This window comes from Lagopus muta, chromosome 1 (assembly GCF_023343835.1).
Source record: "Lagopus muta isolate bLagMut1 chromosome 1, bLagMut1 primary, whole genome shotgun sequence".
NCBI classification, from domain to species: domain Eukaryota; kingdom Metazoa; phylum Chordata; class Aves; order Galliformes; family Phasianidae; genus Lagopus; species Lagopus muta.
This window is the reverse complement of record NC_064433.1, coordinates 83613936-83627143: the sequence shown is the minus strand read 5'-3', so window position 1 is coordinate 83627143 and position 13208 is coordinate 83613936. Positions and strand designations below refer to the sequence as shown.

The following is a 13208-nucleotide window of genomic DNA, read 5'->3' as shown; positions in this document are numbered from 1 at the left end:
CCCCTCCCAGGTGTTTGCTTTGATGTCTCAGCTGGTCATTCCTGACCCTACAGCCAAATCGCCACACTGGATTGTCCAAGCGTTCCTTAACTTTTTGGGTCAAGGGCTTTCAAAGCAACTTCAGTAATGGCTCCTGGCTAACGTGGAAATCTGTGCACAGGTACAGATGAGAACCACCTGCATGACGCATGCTTTCCTCTGGGAAGAAATGAGTCCCACAAGAACTCAGAAGAGCGTATCTGCCAGCACTCTTCAGCCACTTTCCAACTTCTTTCATCTGTCACATCTCTTTCCTAAACTAAGACAACTGGACTTTAAAGGCAAGATTTTCTCTCAGCCCAGCAAACCCTAGCTGTTTTCCTGTAATAATAATTAATAATTATTTCCTGTAATAATAATCTCTTACCTAATAAATCTATCTCTGTTTCCAATGCTGATCTAATATACACCTAAAAGACAAAATGCTTTAACACTTGAAGCATGTCTAACATGGTAAAAGTTTCAGTTCTCCACTGCTACATTACAGATCATTCAACATCTCTGAATATGGATGCCGGGGATATTTAATAAGATACTCTTGACATCAAGCAAGCTTTTCTTTAAAGGTTCATAGTTTGATATTAAAAAAACAAATAAATGAACAAAAAACCTCCTTACACTCCTCACTAAAGTCTTGCGATGAGAAAATCTGCTGGAGAAATGGAAGTCATACCAGCTATATAACACTTCAATCAATTACTTCCTTAACTGCTGATTCCAGTAAGAACTAACATGTCAGAAAGCTGGCAATAAGCTTGGGAATATTACAAAAAAATGTTTGTGGCCAAGGAACGTTTGGAAATACTTCAGTAAAAGATAGCTTAGATCTCAAAAGCTAAACAGAGCACGAAACACCTAACTTTATCTCCTATCTATCAAACTCTTTGGCTGAAACTGTTCCCTCCTCCTACGGGTCCAAAAATGATAGTTCTTAAGAAACTTTCCCAAGTTTTTCCTCTTTTCTCACAAGACTCATTTTTGCTTTTTTTTTTTTTTTTTTCCTTTAAAAGCAGCAATGGCCATTTCATTTACCATTTGCCCTTAGCTCCCATTTCTGCTTTACAACTCCACGCCAGAAGACTTTGCTTTTGTTCTTCACTTGGACTCAGCTCACTCTCACTTGGGCTGGCAAAAGCTCCCACTTTTTGAAGTATATGACCTATTTTTCCTCCAGTTTTCCTACATGGGATATGACACATTCTCCTGCTCCCTTGAAATTCATGAACTTTCCTGCACAAACAGGGACTGATTCTGTTCTGTCTGCCATCGGATTAGATTAGAAGGAGCAAAAGGTAGGTGTTGCAGCTCTTTACGTTGTTAGCACTTGATTAAAAAGAATCTAAATAAACCTTTCTGGCCATCAGTTAATAAGCAGAACAAGAGGTAGGACATTCTCCATTTACAATTACATAGCCAGAAGAAGAAAACAAGCATCAATTCCAAAGTGTTATTAATCTATCTCTTATAACACACTGAAAAACCTCCAGTAAACAAAGTAGCAGTAAAGGACAGGGATACAAACAGCTGTATAAGACCCATGTACAGGTGTTTGCATGTATGTATAGCTGGAAATCTTGGGAATGTTTCTGAGAGGTGGGAAGAAAGTTCCTTAGAGAATTTAGTCCTCACAGCACATCTTAATATACACTCTTCAGCTCTATGACAGGATACTTGCTGAGTACTTTATTTATAGTGCCTTATATGCAACAACAGAGACACAAATATAATAGTTGTGGGTTTTTTATGTTTTTTCTTTTAACCATTTTTATAAGTTTGCTGCTGAGCCTAGTTTTAGGAATGCATTTTGCATAGTAGCCATTTTCAAAAACTTTCTCAAAGGCTTAGCTAAGGCAATAGCTTCAAGTTGTGCCAAAGGAAGTTTGGTCTGGAGGTCAGAAAGAATTTCTTTATGGAGAGGGTGGTCAGGCATTGGAATGGGCTGCCCAGGGAGGTGGTGGAGCCACCATCCCTGGAGGTATTTGAGATGTGGTGCTTAGGGATATGGTTTAGCAATAGACTTGTAGTGTTAGGTGAATGGTTAGACTTAACAATCTTCAAAGTCTTTTCTAACCTAAATGATTTTATGATTCTGTGAGGGTACAATGATTGAAGAGTTAAGAGCAACTCCAGCTGTTCTACCATATGTCTAAGAGAGGGAAGAACGTGTGTGTGCGGGAACTTCATGCATGTGTGCAAATGAGAATGCTACAAACTCACTTCTCCCATGAAAATTACACTATGTCTGCAGCAGAGCCAGCCAAGCTAGGCTACATCTTCTTGGATCTCATGCAGCAGGTTATTTCATCACACTTTACAGACTGGGCTTTGATTTACAGCCCTTTGAACAGCTTTATCCTCTTACACAAGCTACAGTCACCTATATTTCATGTTTCTATCCAACTTTGCCCTATGAAAATACTGCTTGTATGAAATACAACATGCTAAAATCTATCTCTATATGAGCGGAAGGAAAAAAAATCACCAGTGATATTGGTAGAGTAATATGTCAAAATCAGACTGAAAAATCATAAACGTTCTTCATGAGCAAGGCTTGTGAATCACTTGTCTTTCAAACAACTGATTTTTCATGTGCTGGAGAGAAAGTTATTATTTGAACTGTTAAAACATATTCCAGCCAAAACTGCAGATTTCAAGTAAATTAGCCAGATTGTTTTTTAAAGCATCTACTTTATTTGGATGTCTGGAAGGGCAGAAAGGTCTGTACCATGCTTTACTGTTGTTTAAATAGCATTCAAGCTAAAACCAAAGCTGCAGTCACTGGCTCTGTGTAGCAACCCTTTCCTCCTTCCTCACCCGGAAACCACAGAAACCTTGAATGTATCAAAAGCACACTCAAAATTTTATAGCCTAGAACTGTGTTCCACTTAAACATCAACTGGAACAAGGGAACCTTGACAATCTGTTGCTAGTTCTGTTGAGTGAAGCAAAATAAAAGAGAACTCATGATCCATTCCTCACCTATTACAGTGTGCTGCCAGAGCAGGTTCATTCTTTTAGGTTTGCTTTCAGGACAGCAGCATTGAGAGGACTTCTTGTGCTGCAAGAAACCCTGCACAGTCCCCTCTAAGCTTCAGCAAAACATCCTGTTTGCCTTCTTCTGAGCCCTAGCTATGCATTGGTTCCTTGCTCCTCTCAGCACTCCTCATTCATCACTCTTTCTAAAAGCTTTATGATGACCTAGTCTCCCACTCCGTATACTCTGGGAGTTTCTTCCTTCTCTGCTTCTCTATGCTCAGCCACTGTCATGAAAGTGATGGCCTGTGAGGGTGCTGTATGATTCAGAAGGCAGGAGGCAGAGCCACGCAAATAAAATAGATGCTTTTCTCTTTCTACTGACCAGCTATGCCTTTTTTCAAGAGAACAGAATTCATATTAACAAGGAATAAGGTAAATGTCAGTACTTGCAGTGGAATTTGTCTGATCTAGCCTTAATCACCTGAAAGCTGATGGCAACTGAGCTTCCGCTGTACTGAGTGAAGGGTGATAAGCCCCTTCAGAAAAAGATTCCTTCACAGCACAGTTTGCAAGGCAGGTAGGATAACTGTCTTCTCTTCCCATCAACACAGCTTTTCAGTGAGCTCTCCTCTAGGGAGATTTTAGCACCAGTCACACAGCACGGATTGCAGCAGGGAGCTGCAGAGAACAGTCATTCTGACACAAAAAGTAAAATAAAAAAGCTAAACCTCTGCTATGCAGAATGCAATGCTAGACCAGTGTTTCCTGTAATGGTTATTCAAGTGAAGAAACACCAGAAAAATACTGTTACAGTGGGAGCAGGTTCACTTGATCGGTCTGATACATCCTTCCCAGAAGCTCTCACCCAAAGGCAACGGCTATGCTGTCAAAATCACATTTGTGTTCACAGATGACCTTGAGCATGATATCAAAAGGGCTAGCTTGCCTCAACTTGCTTTGTATGTATTCTTTGCAACGCATACTTCCTCCAAACTCTAGCCAACCATTTTGATAGGGGTGTTTTCTCCATCACCACTTCAACTCTGACCTGGCTGACACTCCCCAGCTTCATACAATGAGCCACCTTATATTCAACATCAGTCACAGCAGAAGAACGTGACATCTTCGAGCTCTTTCACCAATCTCAGGACTGCTTAACACAGCAAATGCACTGCTGAGCCTTCTACCTACATTACTGAGAGAAAAGCCGAAAGGAGATGGTACCGTCATCACTGTAACTGAGTAAGAAACCATTTTGCCCTGAAAGCTCTGGCCCTTCTGCTGACAAGTACTTCAGAGACTTTCTAAAAACAAAACGAGGTCAATGTTAAAGAGAATGCAGCAGGTATCCTTCAGCTTTCATTTTATAAAGCTAACCAGAATGCAAGTCCCTTGACACATTGATACATTTTCTTTTTCCTCAGGAGCTGCAGCAATGTCATGTACACATATGGACTCAGTATCTAAGGCCGTACACACACAACTAGGGGAGTCAGTGTTATCAGAAACTCTTTTGTATATTCTGCATATCATAAAAAAAGTTAAACCAAAACGATCCTCTCTGAACACACATACATACCCTTCACCTCCTAATGTTTTTCAAAAAATGAACTGATGTACAGATTCTCAGGAGTCTAGAAAGACAACACTGAAATTCTTAATAAAATTTAGCATAACCTTCTATCATCTGAGCACTACACATATGACCTAGACATCCAAGCTGTCTTCTCCTGATGGATGATAAAATATTTACGTTCCCGATCACTTACTGGATGTCATCATTAATTGAGCAAAGTCTGTGTGCATACAGTTACATTTTTGAAGTAGTGTGGTTGTAAAGGTTTGTTCAGCAAACTCAATGATCAGAGCCAGTCAACAGGAATGTTTTCAGTTGCAAGGCTATAGAAAGTGCGTCAGAGACTCGTCTTCTGAAATCAAATAGTTTTGCAATGATAACAGCAAGTAATCAAATCATAGTTTATTTTGTTACAAAAGCCCACACTAGCTTGGGTTAAAAAAAAATCCATCTGCTCTTCTGTTTACTTTAAAGTCAGCCTACCTCTGAACTAAGCGCTCTGCAGCCCAGTATCTTCTTGAGTTTTTGTTAACAGCCCTAAAATTATGTTCTGTACTCCAGTGTTGGCAGGTTTTTCTGAAGCTCACAAGTCTGCAGAAGTTGTTATACTGTCTGCTTCTCACCCTGCATCCCCTTGAGGCAATATCACTCTCTCCACTTCACTCCCACACACCCTCCCTACGGAGCCTCCTCACTGGCGGCCCAAAGGTGCCACACCAACTCTCCACAGACTTCTCTGTGGGCAGCAAACGTGGCGCATTTGCCAGCCTGAGACAGCATTTTTGCTGGTCTTAGCACTACCGATTGATGTATGAGCAATTCGAATGATAACCGCCCTGCTCTAATTTATTTACTGTTGTATTTATGTGCATATCTGACACAGCTTACGGGCTTAATTTAGATAAGAGTAAGAAGCCACACTTTGGAGTTAAGTCAGAGCTAGATTTGATGACGTTTTGAGGATAACTGACGTACCAAGTGTTAGTTGGCCACAAATTAAAGATAAAATACCTAGTTATCTTGCTTTACTGCCGGGGTGGAATAACATATTACACACATTACTCAACAAGCTGGAAAAAGCATTTAGTAACGAAAAAGCAACTAACTCCACAAGACATCAGAAAATATAGTATAACTGTAAACTGAGTTATTAGTTACATTACTTCAAGCTTTAAAGATGAAAGGTTGGTCCTACTGATCCTTTTCCACCACCTTCAATGCATCCACAATTTCATCCATTTATTAACTCACATGTAAAACAAGGATAAAAAAAAAATACTAGGCTGCAGGAGATATTCTAGAATATTAATCCATGTTAGCAAAACATACAGAGAGTCTCCAGTGAAAGTCAATATGAAATTGCAAGACATTTTTAGCCTGCAGATATTTTGACAAAGTTTTCCCCCCTAAGAATAATTGCAAATTACCTTTTTTTCAGAAATTATAGAGACAGAATTTCACATTTGCAGAAGCAGTCCAGATATCTGACTGAGAAAACTGCTTCTAAGCTTCTACCAAGATTTCCCAACTTGAACCATCAACTTCAACAGAACATGCAGACCTTTCTCACTTGGAGCTTAGCAACAGAGAGTGATTTCCCTTCCACTCTGCGCCCTGAAGCCTCTCCTAGCCAATAGCCTGCTTTTCCTTGGATGCAATAGCGCTGTCATTTCTTCCCACACAGTTGTGAACAGTCGTGTTCAGATGAAAGAATCAGTCATTATTTTGTGTAACAACTATATTCTCTAAAGCCCCTGCTGTGTTCAGGACAAGTTGTACTAGTGAGCGTTCCTATACGTATCAAGACCAAGTTCCCGGTCTGAAAACCCTGCCATATGAACAGACATAATGAAGAACAGAAAATATGAGGAAAACGGAATAGGAAGGCAGAGAGAAAGCAATTTCCTAGAAGCACAAAGAAATACGTACTTCACAAGTATCATAAGCTCTATGTCTAGTTCTTAGCTCAGATTTTCCCAATCCAGTTACTCAACTATTCTCTCCTTGACTTAATGCTGCTTTAATGGCAGTGTAGCACATTGTTGATAAGTCATGGTCTGCAAAATCCAGACCATTCAGGTCACCAAAGGAAAACTGAGAGTTATACAGGAATATAGCATTATTCAATTGGAAGGGACCTTGAGAGATCATCTAATCCAACTGCCAGATCAATTTAGGGCTAACTAAAAGTTAAAGCACATCACTGAGAACATGATTCATAATGACTCTTGAACACTGAGAGGCAGGGCATCCACCAGCTGTCTAGGATGGTTTCCAGTGTTTGACCACCTTAAGAGTAAATAAATCTTTTCTGGCTCTTCCCCCAGCACAGTTCTGTGCTGCTCCTATCCTGTCACCAGTGACCAGGAGCAGAGCTCAGCACCATCCTCTGCTTCTCCTCCTCAGGGAGATGCAGAGAATGAGGGCCTCTTCTCTAGACTGGGCAACTTGAATGCCCTCATGTCTCCCAGCCCTGCTACCAGCTTATGGCCCTCAGTGAAAGCTTTCAAGTACCTTAACATCCTTTTCATATTGTGAAGCCCAGAATACGCACAGTATTCAAAGTGAAGCTGCACTGATGCAAAATATAGTGCAAGAATCACCTGTATTGATTGGCTGGGTGTGCTGTGCATCTCAAAACTTGATTTGTCCAGAACGATGTTGTGAGGGACAGTATCAAAAACCATACTACGTTCTGGAAAGATTACATGCTGTGCCTTTTCTTTCATCTACCAAGCAAGTGACCTTATCTTAGGAGATCAGATTACTAAAGCAAGACTTCTCCTTCATGAGCCCACGATGATCTGATACCAGCTTTGTTCTTCAAATTTCAGTTACTTCTTTCAGTAACACCTAAGATAATCTAACTTGAGGACTAAGGTTAGACTAGCAGAACTGTAATCTTTCCTGTGCCTTCCTTTGTGCCTTTCTTGTAATTAGCATCCTCCATGACCTTCCAAGACCATCAGTAAATTGCTGGAAGGGGTCTACTTCAAACATCTCCCAGAAAGATGAGGGCACATGATCAGACATTTCTCCTAATTGCCTATAGAGTGACTCTTCAGTGTTGGTGATCTATAGACACCCATGACAACATCTGCTTTGTCATCCATCCCTTAATTTTCATCCAGAGGTTCTCTACTGAATCATCCCTAACAACAATGCCAGCACAGTCTAAACTATCCCTTACATACAGTGAAACAACTTTACTTTGTATGCCCTGCTCACCCCTCCTGGACATTAGATAGTTTTCCAGCACTCCGGTCATGAGACTCATTGCACTGAGTCTAACTAATTTCCATGTCAGAGCTCTGGGAAAGGACCAGAGCTTCCAGTTTATCCCATCTGTTCCTCCTACTGCACAAGTTGGTAAATAAGCATTTCAGATGTGCTCCTGAGGCCTCAAGGCTCCCTAGAGCAGCACAAGTGCTCCTACAACCCTTGCCACTTTCAGATGCTATCGTTCCATCCCAAGGCTTAGCTTCAGTGTTCCTAACAGTATCCTACTTTCTCCATCACTCCTAGTTCAAAGCTTTCTCAATTAGTCCTGCCAAGTTACAAGCCAAAAAACATGATCCTCATCAAGATGACTGGATTCTGTACCTAAAAGATATAAGTCCTGAGGAGGCAGCAAACTTTTCTGAAAAGAGGGTCTGATCTGCAGATGGGATATTTCAGGATTATTTCAGGATATTTTTCTGACTATAACTTGCTGTTGTTTCTTTGCAGCACTGTCTTGATATTACACTGGCTATGTGGGGTATTGGTTCATCTGACCTTAGTGGGAGAACACACATAGATTCCTCTTTTTCTATCTTTTCACATCACTTGCCTACCATACCCAGAGCCTCATGGTTATCCCACAGATATGAAGAACTCCTGCTCACGCATCATCTGCCCCAACCTCATTCTACCCTTCAGACCAGTAAGTACAATAGGTGCAGAGAAAGGGAAATCTTCTAGATAGATATCCAAGAGAAGTCTCATGTGGACATAAGATGCATGCCATCACACTGTAAATGAAGCTGCTAAAAATTCTGCACAGGTGGCTCTGTGTAGTAAAACAGAAGAAGTCAGCCTAAATCAAACAGACCAGCAAACAGAACCTTAAATTCTTCAGGTTCTCAGCATTTTAATTATTCATTTTATATCCAGTTTTCTTAAATATCTTTGTTAATAACGCACAGAGACAATAAGACCAGCTCAAGACTTAAAACTCTGACTGCAGCTGTTTTCAAAGCTATCAGCAATTGCACAGAGGAGAATTTAAAGAAAAGTAATAAAACCAATGAAATATCCATCATCATCAAAAGTCAATCTAGACTACCTATTTATTTCTGTTTCAGAAGGGAAGACTGAGGACCCAGATTTACTTTTGCCCAATTTAAAGCCATCATAATGTAGCTCAAGCAGAAAGTAAATTCAAGTATGTTTTGATCACAGCATGTACATCTCACAATAATTTAATGGCATACAAAGCACCTACAGAATTTCAGTCCATATACACCTTGCTGAAATGACTTATGCCACCTACAAAGCCAACCAATCCATTTTAGGGGAAATTCACCTGAGAAACTGATATATCTCCTTCTAGCAGTGATCAATCTCCCACAGATCAATTTATTTTGCATACTCTAAGATCAATTTATTACCAAATTTAAGACCAAATTATCACAAGAGTACATAAAATACACTATGATTTGCATTTCTTTTTCTGTTTGGTTATGATTAGGTCTACCACCTATTTATTAACCAAGCAGAGCTTGAATAAGCATTCCTCTGGGATAAGAGCTTTTACAGACCTGGTCATCCTCTCCAGCTGTCTATTCCAAGAGCTCTTAATAAAGGAAAAAAGAAAAGTCATGGTCATCCAGGAATTGCCTGCTCCTAAGTTGCCAGCTGAAAGACATGAAATCTTTTGGGACAGCTGCAGTCAACTCCAGGATACACAGGCTCACACCATCATCATGGTTATATGGAAAAGCAAGGGTACTACTGCCTTTTTCTTGCATTTTTGTAGTTTGCTCTGCTGTACATTTTCAATGAGCACCTGTGTGCACTAACCATAGCTGCCTTCTACAGTACTCCGGAAAAAAACCCTTGCAGTGTGGCAAAATTCCAGCTCGGTGTATTATTTTCTTACATTGTTTTTTACTGAAGATAAAATTCATATTACTTCATAAATTGGAGTATGCATAACAGTAGTACAAATCTACTGTGTTCCAACCTTCAGTTCCCTTGAACTCAGGAAGAGTTCAAGGGAAGGACAAGCCTATCTACAGTCAACAAAAGCCTGAATCAGGCATGTAAGGCAAATGCTTTTAATCTATTCAAATCAAAGATTCTGCAAAAACACAAGGTCACTGTGACCAGGATGTATATCTGTTCTACGCTATGAAACCAGAGAAGGAAAAAACAGTTGTTCAGTGCATAACAATAACATATTCTTCCCCAGACAGAGTGACGTCAGCATTTCCCACATCTTCTGAAAATACTGCTCCTTTTTTCCAAGAAAGGACTAAGGTCATATGGAATTTTATTGTTATTATTATTATTTATTTCAGTCCCTCTTTTCAGAGATTAGCTTTGTATATTCAAAAATCTTGCTGTTCAGCGTAAAAGAATGATTTGCTGCCTACTGTAACCAAACAGAACACAAGGGAAACAAAGGAAACAACAGCTTAGACTGAAACTAACCCAGAACCAAGCACATTTTCAAGGAGGCTCTTACCTTGTGCTTTCATGGACTGAATATTTCAATGAATCTATTCCCAGAAATATCAGGAACTAGGGAAGAAACCATCACAGAGTATTTCAAAGGGAGAAGTTTAAAAAAAAAAAAAGGCAATCACCAAAGAAGTTGGATCTTCCATGACTGCAAGAGAAGACTGTAGCCTGTGGCTTCTGATGGCTAGATTTGATAGAATCATAGAATCAAATCACAAGGTTGGAAATGACCTAAGATCAGCTAGTCCAACCGTCTCCTCATCACCATTGCCACCACAAGCTCTAAACCACATCACGCAGCACATCGTCCAGACGCCTCTTGAACACTGCCAGGGACGGCGACTCCACCACCTCCCTGGGCAGCCATTCCAGTGCCTGACCACTCTCTGAGAGAGTTAGTTCTTCCTTATGTCTAATACGTGTCTTATTGTCAAAGATTGTATATGGACTAGGGGAAAGAATATTCTCATTTTTAGAACAGTATTTTAACTCTCCCGTTGGCAAGGTAATCACATTTTAACCCAGTCTAGCAGGGAGAAACAAGCCCTGGAGAGAGAATTCTATAGGTCACCTTTGATCAGCCTGCCTGTGATAAAAGTACATTGTGTATTTGTTGGCATCAGGCTGGTGTCACACAATCATCTGGTATGTTAAAAGCCTACGTCTTTTTCTACAGTAGTGAGAAACAAAACATTTCTCCCCAGTCCATCTACAATACGCAAGGAATGAAAGACAACTAAGATTCTGCATTTTAAAAGAGCTTTTTTCCTTAAAAAAAAAAAAAAAAAGCAAAACAAATGCTAAATGAAACTAGATAAGAGAAGCATTTTAAAAAAGTTACTTGCTTTCAGAAATAATATACAGTCCATCTACATTACATAGGTTGCTCCAAAAATAATGTCTCCTATTTATTCCCATGGAAACTACAACAGATACAAAGAACACAATAACACTATTTGACAGAGCAAATTCTCAGTTACAAAACACTTATTTCAACACAGTCACTACCATTAGCTCTGCATTTTCACCAGCGATGAACAAGAATCTGCATGCTGGACTCATCAAAATCTGCCACAGTGGGGGTGACCCACCGTTTCACATGGTTACTATTCACATCACTATTACAACATCATTTCTATGAAAATTTTGCCTACGCAATCCGTCCATCTTTCGTTGGTCCAAACAGATGGAAGCCAGAAGGCACCAAATTCAGACTATACAGTGGGTCTGGTGGGACAGTCAGCCAAGATTGGCAGTGACTTCCAACTGGTGTGGGCCTCAGTGATATCATGTTGCAGAAAAAAGGCTGTCTTCTTCTCTGGCCTGACTCTGGAAGATCAAGCCTTCAGCTTAGTCAATGTTGTGATGCTGTGGTCAAAGTTGACTGTCCAAGCTCCAGGAAATGCAGCAAGATCCGAAAGGACAGCACACATCACTTCACCTGTTCAGGGCTATATCTTAAACTTTTTTCTTTGATAGAAAATTCATGTCGTTAGTCCATGGACTGCCATTGACACCAGATCATAGTGGTAACACCAGATCTCATTACCAGTAATGATGTGACCCAGGAAAATGTCACCTGTAGTTTCATATTAGTTCAATAGATCCCGACAGTTTCTGTCTGTTCCTGTGTGAGAATTTCGGGGAGTCACCTGGTGCAAACTTAGTGATAATTCAACATTGCCACTATCATTTCCAACATACTGAAGATGATATTCAGCTCTGTACACAGTTCCAAGGTCATAATCCATTGATATGCACCTGATTGAGACACTCTTCATTTTGTGATGTGACAGTTGTGCACAGCCATCCAGAACACAATTTGTCTTTCATGTCGCTGTTGCCATGCTGAAATGCACCACCCACTGCTTCATTGTGCTTACATCCACTGTTTGATCTCTCTAAATATTCAACAAGCATTGATGAATATCAAGGGGAGCCATTTTTTCTTCACAGAGAAATTCAATTCCACATTTATGCTTCATTTACACTTCCGTGCCAGATGCCATTTTGTCAGACTGCCTCTCTACTGCCATCTGTGACATGACAGCAATATGTAATGAGGTACTGGTGGGATGGTTCAGCTTCTACTGCCATACTAACAACATCCGCCTTTGAGATTGTGGGCCAACATCATAAAATAGGAGGCATTACTTTCAGAGCAGCCTTGGTATATACTCAATCCATAATATTACTCTCTGAAAAATAGAGTACAGTGAAAACTTACTGAGACTCTAAACAGACAAATAAAGTACAAAAAGGTCGTGGAAAAAATGATTTTCTAAAAAAGACCTACAGATGGAGAGTTAGAATCAAAATCCCCCAGGATTGAAAAAAAATCAGATCCTAAAGGCTGAGTAGACAAATTTATATGACTCACAACATTTGTAAGAATCTTGTGTTCATCACAGAAGCCTAAAATACCATATTTTTAATAACACCCACCTATTGCTTTGAGACGCACACAGTCTGAGTGTAAAGGGAGCCTTTACAATCCCTAAGACAAGCTTTAAGACTTCCTTCACACTGATAGACACAATTAGTCTGTGCGATTTCAGATCAACCTGAATGTCTTTACCTTCATCTCTGAAACATCTACTGAATGGCACGAAAGTTCTTAAGCAAGAAATAAAGTTTTCTTAAAAGTAAATATTCTAAGTATAGCTTAACTCTTTATAAAATGGTTAGGCCTAAGATGTGTTGTAAGGAAAAGTCTAGAAAACCTAGCTTCAGCATTCTTTCAGAATGTTACACATACTGAGCATAGCTAGGAAGTCTCTGTGGCAGCACAGCAAGTCAATGAAGATGGAACTGAACTTGGCAAGGTATTCCACAGGTATGTAGGTCAGAAGAGACGGGCCACAGAGAGCACACCTCCTCTGCTAAGTAA

At 40.1% G+C, this 13208-nt stretch overlaps 1 protein-coding gene across 5 annotated transcripts in view; it reads right to left on the bottom strand.

Annotated features, from left to right (window-relative positions):
- Window positions 1–13208, bottom strand: part of NME7 (NME/NM23 family member 7) — a 90830-nt gene that overhangs the window by 18043 nt on the left and 59579 nt on the right. The gene's annotated exons all lie outside the window — the stretch shown is intronic.